The sequence below is a fragment of the Vicia villosa genome, unplaced genomic scaffold, assembly GCF_029867415.1.
Source record: "Vicia villosa cultivar HV-30 ecotype Madison, WI unplaced genomic scaffold, Vvil1.0 ctg.000589F_1_1, whole genome shotgun sequence".
NCBI classification, from domain to species: domain Eukaryota; kingdom Viridiplantae; phylum Streptophyta; class Magnoliopsida; order Fabales; family Fabaceae; genus Vicia; species Vicia villosa.
In genome coordinates, this window is record NW_026705269.1 from 16354 (window position 1) to 30568 (window position 14215).

Genomic DNA, 14215 nt, shown 5'->3' on the forward strand with positions numbered 1-14215 from the left:
GTTTTTGGAATCTTCTCTAATCCTTATGCAATGATGAAAATGGATGTATGGCATGGTTTCAGATGTGTTATGGGTCGTGTAGCATCCATAAGAGAGGTTATTTGCACAAAATTTGCAAAGTCCAATTTGCACATGACCTATAATTTTACTTCATGAGGCCAACTTTGAACAAGCATAACTCTTAGCTCAAATTGAATTTGGAGAAGGTTGAACACAATTTGGAAAGCCCTAAACATCTACTTTAAATCATTAGTTTATGTCTTCTTCAGAATCCTTTGGGAAATTTGTGAAAAATGAGGCCAAAGTTGGAAGAAAACTAGGTTAAAACACTTAGAAAAATTTCTAAGTGTTTATGACCTAAACTTCAAAATTTCCAAAACTTCATAAATGGTTGATCTTTTGAAAAAAGTTCCCTTGTAAGATGTTGTTTTATTTGGCAAGATCTACAACTTTCATGTTGGAAGTTTTTTGAGTTGTGTAGGTGAAATTTTGAGATCTCACCATGCCCTCAAAAACCCTAATTCCCGACTTTTCGCTCTTTGATGAATTTCTTTGAATTTCTTTGGCCAAATGACTTTGACATCCATATATTGATGATATTGATCTTTGAAAGTCATTTTTTGACCAAAAACCTTAAAAGTCAATGATGATCCTTCACAGTTGACTTTTTCCTGACAAAGTGAATTTTTGGGCTTTTGTGTAGAAACAAGATCTTCTCCCCAAATGGATGATATAAATGGATTATATGGAGGTAGTAGAGACTCTTGAATCATGTCTTGAGTTTTGGATCCATGCCCTGATCAGAAGTCAACCATCTTGGTGAATTAGGTCAAAACCCTAATTTGTCGACCATGTGAAAATAATGACTGTAGACTTTGAATTGAGGTGTAATGTCCAGTGGATCTTGTCATATGAGTTATTTGAAGATGATTGATGTCTTTGAATGGTTCCCTGGGGCTTTTTAGGGTTTCCCAAAAGTGATCCCTGATTTTAGTCCTTGATAGGCTCAAAACCCTAGTCTGGTGACCTGAGTAAACCTGTACTCATATGACTGGATGTCTAATCAATCATAGATGAGAAAAGTGAAGTTTTTGAGCCCCATGATTGTATTAGAGACTAGTCTTTGTATTGATTGATCCTTTGCCTGAGCTTTCTTGTCTTTGAACACCCTCGATTGAATGTCAGGCTGCTCTGGGTACTTGCTTTGACTTGATGAAAATCCTGAAGATATGTCATCTCAGGGGGGTCAAAAATTAGGGTATGACAGATGCCCCTATTTAAGTTTCTTTTATCTGGAGGGAGAGAGATTGAGATCTCGATCTCTCCTGCGTAAAAGAGACTTAAATATCAAAGAATGCCCGAATTTTGGGCGCTCCTGAGATGTTGTAATTGATAAAATCTTTGCATGATTTGATCCCGTTGTCGCACTTGGTGGGGGATGAGGAGACACACTCCTGTAGAAATACTTGATGTGGATTCTGGTGAATGGATGGCAGTATAGGATGCGCAATCCATCTTCTTTAACTAAGTGCTGATACTTAGAAAAAGGTAAACAACCTCTCCTCGTTTCGGATGTCCATATCTCGAAACTGGTCTCGGTTGTGTTTGGACAATATCTCAGATAAAGAGAAAATTTCCAACGGTTCGTTTCCTCATCAAACTTCTCATCAGCACTTGGAGATGAGATGCCATTTGACGGTAGTAAAGAAACTTCAAAGGTTTGTTTCCTCATCAAACTTCTCATCAGCACTTGGAGATGAGACGCCATTTGACGGTAGTAAAGAAACTTCACCATCTTCCCTTTTGACTTGACGTCTTTGAAAGATTGTCATATGGGCCCGCGCTCTTTTGAGGGGCTAATGACTTTGTTGGAAGGCGGACGAACTGTTTTCGGGGTGAAAACTGCCATTCGTCAACTGATGCCTGGGGAATCAACGAACTGTTTCCCTAAGAGGAAAACTGCCATTCACCGACTCTGTGGGGAGTTAAGCATCCCAGAAACAGACAAACTGTTTGAAGAAACTGCCATTTGTCGATCTCTTGAGTATTTAACAGACAAACTGTCTTTCCTTGGGGAAAGGCTGCCATTTGCCAATTGCTCGGGGAGCAAACTGTCTTCTGCTGAAAGAGACTGTCATTTGCTGACTTTGTTGTGAAAGAAAGTGAGCAAACTGTCTTCTACTGGGAGAGACTGCCATTTGTCGACCCTGTCATGAAAGAAAGTGAGCAAACTGTCTTCTACTGGGAGAGACTGCCATTTGCTGACTTTGTTATGATAGAAAGTGAGCAAACTGTCTTCTGCTGAAAGAGACTGCCATTTGCTGACTTTGTTGTGAAAGAAAGTGAGCAAACTGTCTTCTGCTGAAAGAGACTGCCATTTGCTGACTTTATTGGGGAATCTGAACTATCTTCTGGATGAAGACTATCATTTGCTGACTCCGCTGGGGAATCATTTGTCGATCTGCTGGGAGATTCTGAATTTTCCTTTGACAAGAAGTGGCACTTCTTGACCCTGCTGGGGAAATACCAAACCTGTAGGGAGTTCCGGAATGTGAAGCAGACTATCTTATCTGAAGAAGACTGTCGAATGTCGCTCTGCAGGAGATTCTCGGCTGAGGGATTCCAAAAGTGAACAAACTATCTCTTTGAGGGAGACCACCATTTATTGACTTGCTTGGGGAAATCTCTCTACATGGATCGTTGTCTTGAAGGAAAAAGTTTCTCCAGGACTTGCAGGGGGAACTTGAGTTCATGCCCTCGTGACTCGGGCATTCTCATGATTAAAAGCCTAATTCGACTATGCAATTGTAATGTAATGTATGCATGAATATTATGACAATTATAAAATGTAAAGTGAATGTGAATAGAATTGTCGCGGATGTAAAATCCTAAGGATACGACTTGAATTCTTGTTGATCAGAAGATGTCCTCTTCTTGGAGTTCGAACTCTGTTGGGAATATCTGGTTACCAGTCGTCCGCTGTCCGAAGTAAGTAATATGAATTGAAGTAAAGATCCGTCATCGGGAGATGTTCGCAAAGCGACCTCATGGGGAAATATTGGTTCCCGGAGTCTCAACCGTTCTCGGAGCAACTGTTCGCATTCTTCCTACTGTTTGCAAACCTTAGAAAGAAATTTCACCTTTATTTTTGCAAGTAAATTCATTTTTATTTTATGAAAACATTTGTTTCAAGAAAATGACTGTTTAAACTTAAAATGCATTTCAAGAAACTGAATAAGACTAGATTGCAAAGGAAAAGCACAAGGCTCAAATTATTATATATGGAATGGTAATCAGCCAAATGCTTGATTCCATGGAGCATTTACAAAGTTGGAAATTGGTAATTTTCGGGAAAAGGGCTACGATGAAACGTGACGACCGTTATCTCTCCCTTCCACTCCGAGTTGCGCTGTATTCGTGCTTCGTAGAAGATGACCTACTGCTGATGAATACTCCGCTATGGATTTTGAATGATCAAGTTTGTCCTGAACACAGTTACTTGCCATATATCCCTAACTTTTGCGTAAACTACCCCTTTCGGGTTTTAAGTTTACCGGGATTGATTATTATTTTTTATGTCTCTAATTTTTGCCTGAATCGCCCTTTCGGGTTTTCGATTCACCGAGACGCTCTTTTTTGCCTAAGCCGCTCTTTGCGAGTTTTCGACTTAGCGAGCTGTTCTTTTAATTATTTAGGCAAAGTATTTCTTGACTGCGTCGACGTTCACAGGACGGGTGAATTCTTCTCCATCCATAGTCGTGAGTATTAAGGCTCCTCCTGAGAAAGCTCTCTTGACCACGTAGGGGCCGTCATAATTGGGAGTCCATTTCCCTCTCGAATCTGTGAGAAAAGATTGAATCTTTTTGAGTACAAGGTCGCCTTCTTTGATTGTGCGAGGTCGAACCTTTTTGTCGAAAGCTTTCTTCATTCTTTGTTGATATAGCTGTCCGTGGCATAAAGCTGTCATGCGCTTTTCTTCGATTAAGTTCAATTCATCGAATCTGCTTTGACACCACTCGGCTTCTGTTAATTTTGCCTCCATCAAAACTCTCATTGATGGAATCTCAACCTCTATAGGTAGGACTGCCTCCATGCCATATACAAGGGAGAAAGGAGTTGCCCCAGTCGAAGTACGTACTGATGTACGGTAACCGTGAAGAGCAAACGGGAGCATTTCATGCCAATCTTTGTAAGTGATGACCATCTTCTGAATGATTTTCTTGATGTTTTTGTTAGCTGCTTCTACAGCTCCATTCATCTTTGGTCTGTAAGGAGATGAGTTGTGATGTTCGATCTTGAATTCTTCACAAAGCTCCTTCATCATTTTGTTATTCAAATTTGACCCATTGTCAGTGATTATCTTGCTAGGAATGCCGTAGCGACAGATGATGTGATTCTTGATAAACCTGACGACAACCTGTCTTGTAATGTTTGCATATGAAGCTGCTTCAACCCATTTGGTAAAATAGTCTATGGCTACTGTCGCACCCTAAATTTTGACCTAAGTTTTTCATCTGATCCATTTGCATTAGCATATCAATTTATTTGCATCTAGAATAGGTTTCAACTTCATATGTTGCGTTTCTAATTGGTACGAGATTCGCAATGGTTTTATCATCATGTTAATTAATAATCTTTTAATTTTTGGTATTGAAATCATTCACAATCATGTTTTTACATATTGAGTTTGATTTTTGCATTTTTTTGAATTCAACTTCATCATTGCATATTTTATTCACTTTTCAATAGATTAGCTTGCATTTTTTCTTATTTTGAAATTCTTTTTAGATAGGCTTAATGATTAAATCATTTATTTAATTATTATTGCAAATTTGAATTAGGATTAAAAGAGAAGCCATATAATAAAATATTTGTTATATCTTTCTTTTTATTATTATTACAAATAATAAGGCACATTACATTGTTACAAGGCCCATTACACTAAAAGAAAAAAAAAAGAAAATTGTTGCAATCCCATGCTTTTGCTGCTCCATCACTATCATCTTTGTACAAACCTGCATAAAACAAAATGCTGCTCCATCATCAGACAGCCTGCTCAAACCTGCTCCATCAACCTACACACAACAATCCAAAAATTACACTCAAATAACCAAAGCAAACCTGCATCAAGAAAAACATAACAACAGAGCATCAGATTTGTTCAAATTGATCCCAATTTCCCTCCCAAAATTCTCATCAAAACCCTAATCTCCCCTCTATATAAACAGCCATCCATTCAGACAAAAAAGGGAGCCACCAAGAAAAAGCCTCAAACCTCTGCTTCACTACCACCAACAATCACTCTAAAAAATCCCTGCAAAAACTCATCAGATCCCTAACATTACCAAAACCTTCAACCCTTCATACACTGACTTTCACTCACCTCACTTCATAACCTAACCGACGAACCATAACCTTTCCAAAAAAACGAATCACTCAATAAACACTCTCAAAAGCTCTGCTTGAATCTTCATTCACACTATACTGACTTCATTCATATAACCTTTAACCTTCACTCAAACCCAGAACCATCCAACTTGAACCTCGCATTCAATCCACAGCAAAAACTCAACCTCACCCTAACTCACTAGCGCACAGAAAATCCATAAGGGAGAAGAAGCATCACGGAATCAGAAGAAAAGTATAAAGGTTAAGAGACGAAGGAGGACTCAACATACCTGGGCTCTATTCATCTTCTTCGATTTCAATTCCGGATTTGTTGTTGTAGCATACTGGTATCATCTCTTCTTTCTATATTTTAATCATGTAATCTTGCAACTCTGATGAACATAATGAAAATAATGTTTGGGGTTTAGGGATTTATGTTGGGACAAAGGTTTTGGTTTTGCGATTGAATGTTGCTGTGTTGTTCTTGATGATGTAAGAGCGAGAATCGCGAATGTAAAGAGAGAAATCGCGAGCGTTACGAGAGACAGAGAGAGTAAGCTGAGAGTAAGGGAGAATTTAGAATCGTGAGATGTTGAGTTTGAGTGGAAGAGCATGTTCGTTTTGCTGAGAATGAGCGCCGTTTTTCACTTTTAGGTTTTCTTAATAATCCATTTGTCTAGTTTAGAAAGGGATGGATCTTGGGTCGACCCAACCCAGATCCGTAGTCTTTTTTTTGTTTTTTTTATTATCAACTTCATTATATTGGGCCAACCAATCTAAAGCCCATCGTTATTTCATTTTGCACACCCATGTTTTTATTGCAGTCCATGTTATTTGTTTGTTTTGTTATTTTACTTTAGTTCACATAATATTCAAAAACACAAGAAAAACATGTTTTATTTTAAACCTCATTTTCATATAAAAAAAAAAGGCTCAAAAAATATTCAATTTATTAGATTTGTTTTTTTTATTTATATATTAAAAAAATACCAAAAATATGTTCTTAATTTAGATATTATTTTCCTTATTTTAAAATCCCAAAAAAATTAGAATAATTTCATCCAAAATCAATTAACTTTGGTCCAATGCCAAGTCGTTTCAATAAATTTCTCGATCCAACGTCGAGTTTCTTCTTTTAAAACTTTCTTTAAATCATATCGAAAGATCGAGTGACAAGAAGTGAACACCTCTTGAATACCTCGATTCTTTTGGATTAACACTTTTTTTTTTAAACCTTTCTTTAATTAAATCGAAAGATCTTGTGACAAGGGGTGCACACCTCTTGAATACCCTGATCTTTTGAAACTAAAACACATTAATAAAATCAAAGTGATCAAGTGACAAGAAGTGCACACCTCTTGAATACCTTCGATCCTTTGAATCAAACAATAAAAAACTTTCTTAATCAAATGAAAGAGATCCTGTGACAAGGGGTGAACACCTCTTGAATACCTTGATCTTTTGAATCAAAACACATTAATTAAGTCAAAGTGATTAAGTGACAAGGGGTGAACACCTCTTGAATACCTTCGATCCTTTGAATCAAGCAATAAAATGCTTTCTTAAGTAAATCGAGAAATCAAGTGACAAGAAGTGCACACCTCTTGAATACCTTGATTTTCTTGAACCAAAACTCTTTAATTAATCAAAGTGATCCTGTGACAAGAAGTGCACACCTCTTGAATACCTTGATCCTTTGAATCAAAATACATCAATCAAACCAAGAGATTGAGTGACAAGGGGTGCACACCTCTTGAATACCTTGATTTTTTGGATCTAAAACACTTAATCAAACCGAAAGATCCTGTGACAAGGGGTGAACACCTCTTGAATACCTTGATCTTTTGAATCTAAAACACTTAATCAAACCGAAAGATCTTGTGACAAGAAGTGCACACCTCTTGAATACCCTGATCTTTCGAACCAAAATTAATTAACAAGGACAACAAGTGACAATGGGGCTCGCTCCGGTTGAATACCTTAGGTAAAGCACGCGCTGGGTGAACACCTTGCTCAAATACTTTACTAAACATCCGCAATCATCCATCCTAAAATTAATCAACAAATTCGTAGTTCTTTCGAACTACAATCGCTCTGATTCTTCCATTGAAGATATGTAGGCATAAGACTCAAATGTCTTGGCGAGCACACTAATAAAAAAACCTAATTTCGTACCCCCGAACTACGATTGCTCTGACTTTCCCCATTGGGAATACGTAGGCACAAGACACAAACGTCTTGGCGAGCATAATAATAAAAAATATTTTCTTTTTTTCTCAATAATAAAAACCTAAAAAACATGTTCTTTCTCTTAATGAAATAAACGTAGACTTAAGCTAACTCTCGATTGCGAAACAACTAAATGGGTCCCATCGAGTACGATGGAGGTAAGGGGTGCTAATACCTTCCCCTTGCTTAACCGACTCCCGAACCCGAATTTGGTTGTGAAGACCAACTTATCCATTGTTTTCATTTCCCAAGGGTTTTATCAATATTTTCCCTTTCCCATTGGAATAAATAAAATTTGGTGGCGACTCTGTTTGTTACAATTTCGTGGCGATCATTTTCTGACCCGCGACAGCTGGCGACTCTGCTGGGGATAAGGTATGTCCACCCTAATTTAGTTGTTGTTTATTTCATTTGTTAGCTTTGTCTACTTTTTTATTTATTTCATGTATATATTTCCTTTATCTTGCTTATTCACTTGTGGGATTTGGGAGTATTACTTTTTGAGCGAAGCTCTCAACCCGAGCTTGGAAAAACAAGAGAGAAACATAAGTTAGGAGGTGGTTGTGTAGTGTTAGTCCCCAAGGTGAACACCTTGAATGGCTAATACGAAAACCCCACTTGGAGGAGACTTATTCATGAAATTTGTCATAAGATGGCTAGCCCATCGCATGACGAAAATCTGACTTCGTCGTTAACTCCAAGGACCTTTAGAACCCGTTCCATCTATGGTGATGTAGACATCTCTACTATCAAAAATCTTAGAGCCATCATGTGAGGGGATCGTTGGGTAAAGAACTTTGAACTATCCCATCATAAGGAGCCTTCCTCATTAGGTTGTGTTTTTCCAGATTACATCCATCTATTTTATAGCATTGTATTGCATTTCATAATGTATGTATGTCATCGCATCTCATAAGAATCACTCTTGCATAAACAATCATCATGCATTTGCATTCATTAAACATGCATTTCCCAAAATCCGGCATTCATGCCTTTCATCCTCCAACACAATTCACAAGGAAAGTTTGATTACCCGACACTGTATTGGACTTAAAGCATGTCTCAGAAGATGTTGAGTGAACTCCAAAGAGATGAAAAATGAATTCAGAAGATCCATGGTCAATATCATGGAAATGCTTCAAAGAATTAAATACTAAGAAGGTTCAACCTCGACACACTATGTGGTTAACAACCCCATGCCCTGAAGGGTGCCAAGACACTGAGGACATGCCTAAAGCCAGTTATCAGACTAGAAAGTTCATCCTTGTTTGGATTGTGTTGTGTTGCATTTGAACTTTGTCATCCTTAATTGTAATTTTAATGAAATGAGCATTGCATTTGTTTTGAATTAATCATAACATGCCCTCTTACTTTATTTTCTTGCCACTTACACAAAAACAAAAATTCAAAAAAAAAATATATTGCTTTTTTCCATTTCATTTTCTTTATCAGTTTTCTTGTCTAAGCAAATATTAGAGGGAGAATGACGAAAAACGAATACTCATTTTGCATCAGTGTGCTTTCAAATAAAACTTTGTTGATGATGTACAGGCATTCTTTCAAATCCCCAAACACTGGAGATATAAGGATGATAATCCCTCGTTAACCCATTTGAGCCTTAGAAGTTGGTGTTTTCTTTTTGCATAAAAATAAAACCCTGAATCAAAACCTGGGGCAGGGTAGTTATTCAGTTAAAATGACTAATGCATCTGATTTTCAAGAGAGTCATTTCATGGGAACCATTCCTGATTAAAGAGTCAATTGTATCCTCTCTTCGTACACAATGTCGAAGTAGTAGTGAACATCCAAAGCTTAAACAGTTGTTTCCCTTGAAACATCAATATGGCTGTCACAACTCTCAAATTCTCATATCATTGTGCAAATGTCACACAAGTTGTTCAAGCAAAAAAAAATCAAAGAAAATCCCGCTAAGTCAAAACCTAAAAAGGAGACCTAGGCAAAAATTAGGGATACAAAAGTAACAAAAAGGTGAGAAGATCATTATCATTATCAAAAGAAAAAAGAGAAATTTGTGTGACTTCCAAAGAAGAATAAGTGACAGCCACCTTAGAATCCATTGGTTCTCAAATACCATATGCAAGTACTCTTGGAAGTCGATAGTTAACTGAACTTAGGACTGAAGTATATTACGAAGAATGGGTGGGTTAAAATCAAAATTTGAGCCTTTATCTTTTGTTTCTTAAACCATGAACCTGACCACGTTGCAACCTTCAAAAGTCCTAATTGAAGCAAGGTTTCTTTTGAAAGCATACTAAAGCAAGGTTGCGTTAACCTGACTCCTAATTGTTTGCTAAATCATTTGTTTTGATAACACGCTATCACATCATCTTTCACGCCTTGAATCTCAAATTTCCATTGCATCCTCGTTAGGATTTATCCATTGTATACCACAATTTCATTTCAATAAACGATTTGTTTTCAAAACTTGCACGCACGTCGCATTAAAATTACCATTTTGAATAGAACAGTTTCATTTGCAAATCAACACTTTCCATCAAGGAAGTTCCAACAATGGAAATCATTTGAAGAGCCTAAAATGGCACCATCAAGATCACATCACTTTAGAAGTCCTTCACTGGGGCAGTTTCATTTCAAAGTTCCCAAGGACTGGGGCATGTCATCTCAGGATCATCAATTTGAATCCAAAAGCTTTGTTGAAATAAATTTCTACAGAGGCTCAGCATTCTGGGGCAAATCGAGGCCAAGACCTTTCCTTCAAGCAGTCCAAGCAGACTATGCCATATCAAGTAGTTCTCAAACTCAAAATTGGTGTCGGGAATTATGCTTGCACAAACTCCTACCAAAAGACTTTTTCCACCTCATAAAAAAAAAAACTATTGCCCTCCACTGGGGCATCTCTTCAAATATTCCAAACCATAAATTTCATTCATAGCATGCATTCATCAATCATGCATACCATTCATGGGGCAATCTCCCACAACATTAAATCAAAAATTCAATCTTGCTCAGTCTTTTCCATTGAAAACCAAGCATGGTCCACCATGGATACCCAAAAAAAAATGCATTGCCCATTGGCAAATATCCAGTGAATTCATTACTTGCATTGATCAACCATCATACATCATTATACGTGCATTAATTTGCACAAAAGAAAAAAACAAAAATATCTCACACATAAGCACAAAGCATGCATAGGATATCAATATCTTTTTGAGCTAATCCATTGGTTAACATCAATCATCAATTCTCTTGTCATTTTAATTAAATCATTGGTTGAGAATAATCTTTCTCTCGTTGTCAGCCCATTGGTTGAAATTTATCATTTACTTCCTCAACTCATTGGTTGAAATTTCAGTCTTTTTTTTTCGGTTAATATAAGTTAACTCATTGGTTGAAATCAATCTCTTCATACCCTCATCAGCTCATGGGTTGATGGCAACTTTATTTCTGTTTTAATCGTACTCAACTCATTGGTTGTGCACGATGTGTCGACTTTCATCAGCTCATTGGTTGATGTTAGTTATGTCTTTTTTCAACTCATTGGTTGATAATGAATTGTTGTTTACCTTCATCTACTCGTTGGTTAATGTTGGCGTTTCCTGTTTTAATTGTACTCAACTCATTGGTTGAGAACAATGTGTCGACTTTCATCAGCTCATTGGTTGATGTTAGTTATGTCTTTTTTCAACTCATTGGTTGATAACGAATTGTTTGTTTACCTACATTAACTTAGTGGTTGATGTCAGTTATGTCTTTCTTCAACTCATTAGTTGATAACGAATTGTTTGTTTACCTTCATCAGCTCAATTGTTGATGTTAGTTATGTCTTTTTTTCAACTCATTGGTTGATAACGAATTGTTGTTTACTTACATTAACTTAGTGGTTGATGTTAGTTATGTTTTTTTTCAACTCATTGGTTGATAACGAATTGTTGTTTACTTACATTAACTTAGTGGTTGATGTCAGTTATGTCTTTCTTCAACTCATTGGTTGATAACGAATTGTTTGTTTACCTTCATCAGCTCAATTGTTGATGTTAGTTATGTATTTTTTCAACTCATTGGTTGATAACGAATTGTTTGTTTACCTTCATCAGCTCAATTGTTGATGTTAGTTATGTATTTTTCAACTCATTGGTTGATAACGAATTGTTTGTTTACCTACATTAACTTAGTGGTTGATGTTAGTTTTGTCTTTTTCAACTCATTAGTTGATAACGAATTGTTTGTTTACCTTCATCAGCTCAATTGTTGATGTCAGTTATGTCTTTCTTCAACTCATTGGTTGATAATGAATTGTTGTTTACCTTCATCTACTCGTTGGTTAATGTTGGTGTCTACCTGTTTTGATCGTACCCGACTTATTGGTCGTGGGCGATGTGTCGACTTTCATCAGCTCGTTGGTTGATGTCAGTTATGTCTTTTAAAGTCAACTCATTGGTTGATAACGAATTGTTGTTTATCTACATTAGCTCATTGGTCGATGTTGGTCGTTTCCTTGAATCAACTCATTGGTTGAGAATGATTTTTTTAGGCACCATTGCCTTTTCCCAGCAAGTGTTCTCATTGGGACTCTTTGATCAATCATTTTATCAATCCCCACAAATTTACTTTTTGTCTTCATATCCTTAGAACTCATGCATTCATAAGCATAACATATCATCGCATCGTACCATGGGGCAAAATTCAGGTCTTTTGATATTTAATTCCCTTCTGTCACTGATATCTTGAAGACTAAAGTCATTCAAGCTATGTGACTGAAGATAATTAAATAGGGGCATCTGTCGCACCCTAAATTTTGACCTAAGTTTTTCATCTGATCCATTTGCATTAGCATATCAATTTATTTGCATCTAGAATAGGTTTCAACTTCATATGTTGCGTTTCTAATTGGTACGAGATTCGCAATGGTTTTATCATCATGTTAATTAATAATCTTTTAATTTTTGGTATTGAAATCATTCACAATCATGTTTTTACATATTGAGTTTGATTTTTGCATTTTTTTGAATTCAACTTCATCATTGCATATTTTATTCACTTTTCAATAGATTAGCTTGCATTTTTTCTTATTTTGAAATTCTTTTTAGATAGGCTTAATGATTAAATCATTTATTTAATTATTATTGCAAATTTGAATTAGGATTAAAAGAGAAGCCATATAATAAAATATTTGTTATATCTTTCTTTTTATTATTATTACAAATAATAAGGCACATTACATTGTTACAAGGCCCATTACACTAAAAGAAAAAAAAAGAAAATTGTTGCAATCCCATGCTTTTGCTGCTCCATCACTATCATCTTTGTACAAACCTGCATAAAACAAAATGCTGCTCCATCATCAGACAGCCTGCTCAAACCTGCTCCATCAACCTACACACAACAATCCAAAAATTACACTCAAATAACCAAAGCAAACCTGCATCAAGAAAAACATAACAACAGAGCATCAGATTTGTTCAAATTGATCCCAATTTCCCTCCCAAAATTCTCATCAAAACCCTAATCTCCCCTCTATATAAACAGCCATCCATTCAGACAAAAAAGGGAGCCACCAAGAAAAAGCCTCAAACCTCTGCTTCACTACCACCAACAATCACTCTAAAAAATCCCTGCAAAAACTCATCAGATCCCTAACATTACCAAAACCTTCAACCCTTCATACACTGACTTTCACTCACCTCACTTCATAACCTAACCGACGAACCATAACCTTTCCAAAAAAACGAATCACTCAATAAACACTCTCAAAAGCTCTGCTTGAATCTTCATTCACACTATACTGACTTCATTCATATAACCTTTAACCTTCACTCAAACCCAGAACCATCCAACTTGAACCTCGCATTCAATCCACAGCAAAAACTCAACCTCACCCTAATTCACTAGCGCACAGAAAATCCATAAGGGAGAAGAAGCATCACGGAATCAGAAGAAAAGTATAAAGGTTAAGAGACGAAGGAGGACTCAACATACCTGGGCTCTATTCATCTTCTTCGATTTCAATTCCGGATTTGTTGTTGTAGCATACTGGTATCATCTCTTCTTTCTATATTTTAATCATGTAATCTTGCAACTCTGATGAACATAATGAAAATAATGTTTGGGGTTTAGGGATTTATGTTGGGACAAGGGTTTTGGTTTTGCGATTGAATGTTGCTGTGTTGTTCTTGATGATGTAAGAGCGAGAATCGCGAATGTAAAGAGAGAAATCGCGAGCGTTACGAGAGACAGAGAGAGTAAGCTGAGAGTAAGGGAGAATTTAGAATCGTGAGATGTTGAGTTTGAGTGGAAGAGCATGTTCGTTTTGCTGAGAATGAGCGCCGTTTTTCACTTTTAGGTTTTCTTAATAATCCATTTGTCTAGTTTAGAAAGGGATGGATCTTGGGTCGACCCAACCCAGATCCGTAGTCTTTTTTTTGTTTTTTTTATTATCAACTTCATTATATTGGGCCAACCAATCTAAAGCCCATCGTTATTTCATTTTGCACACCCATGTTTTTATTGCAGTCCATGTTATTTGTTTGTTTTGTTATTTTACTTTAGTTCACATAATATTCAAAAACACAAGAAAAACATGTTTTATTTTAAACCTCATTTTCATATAAAAAAA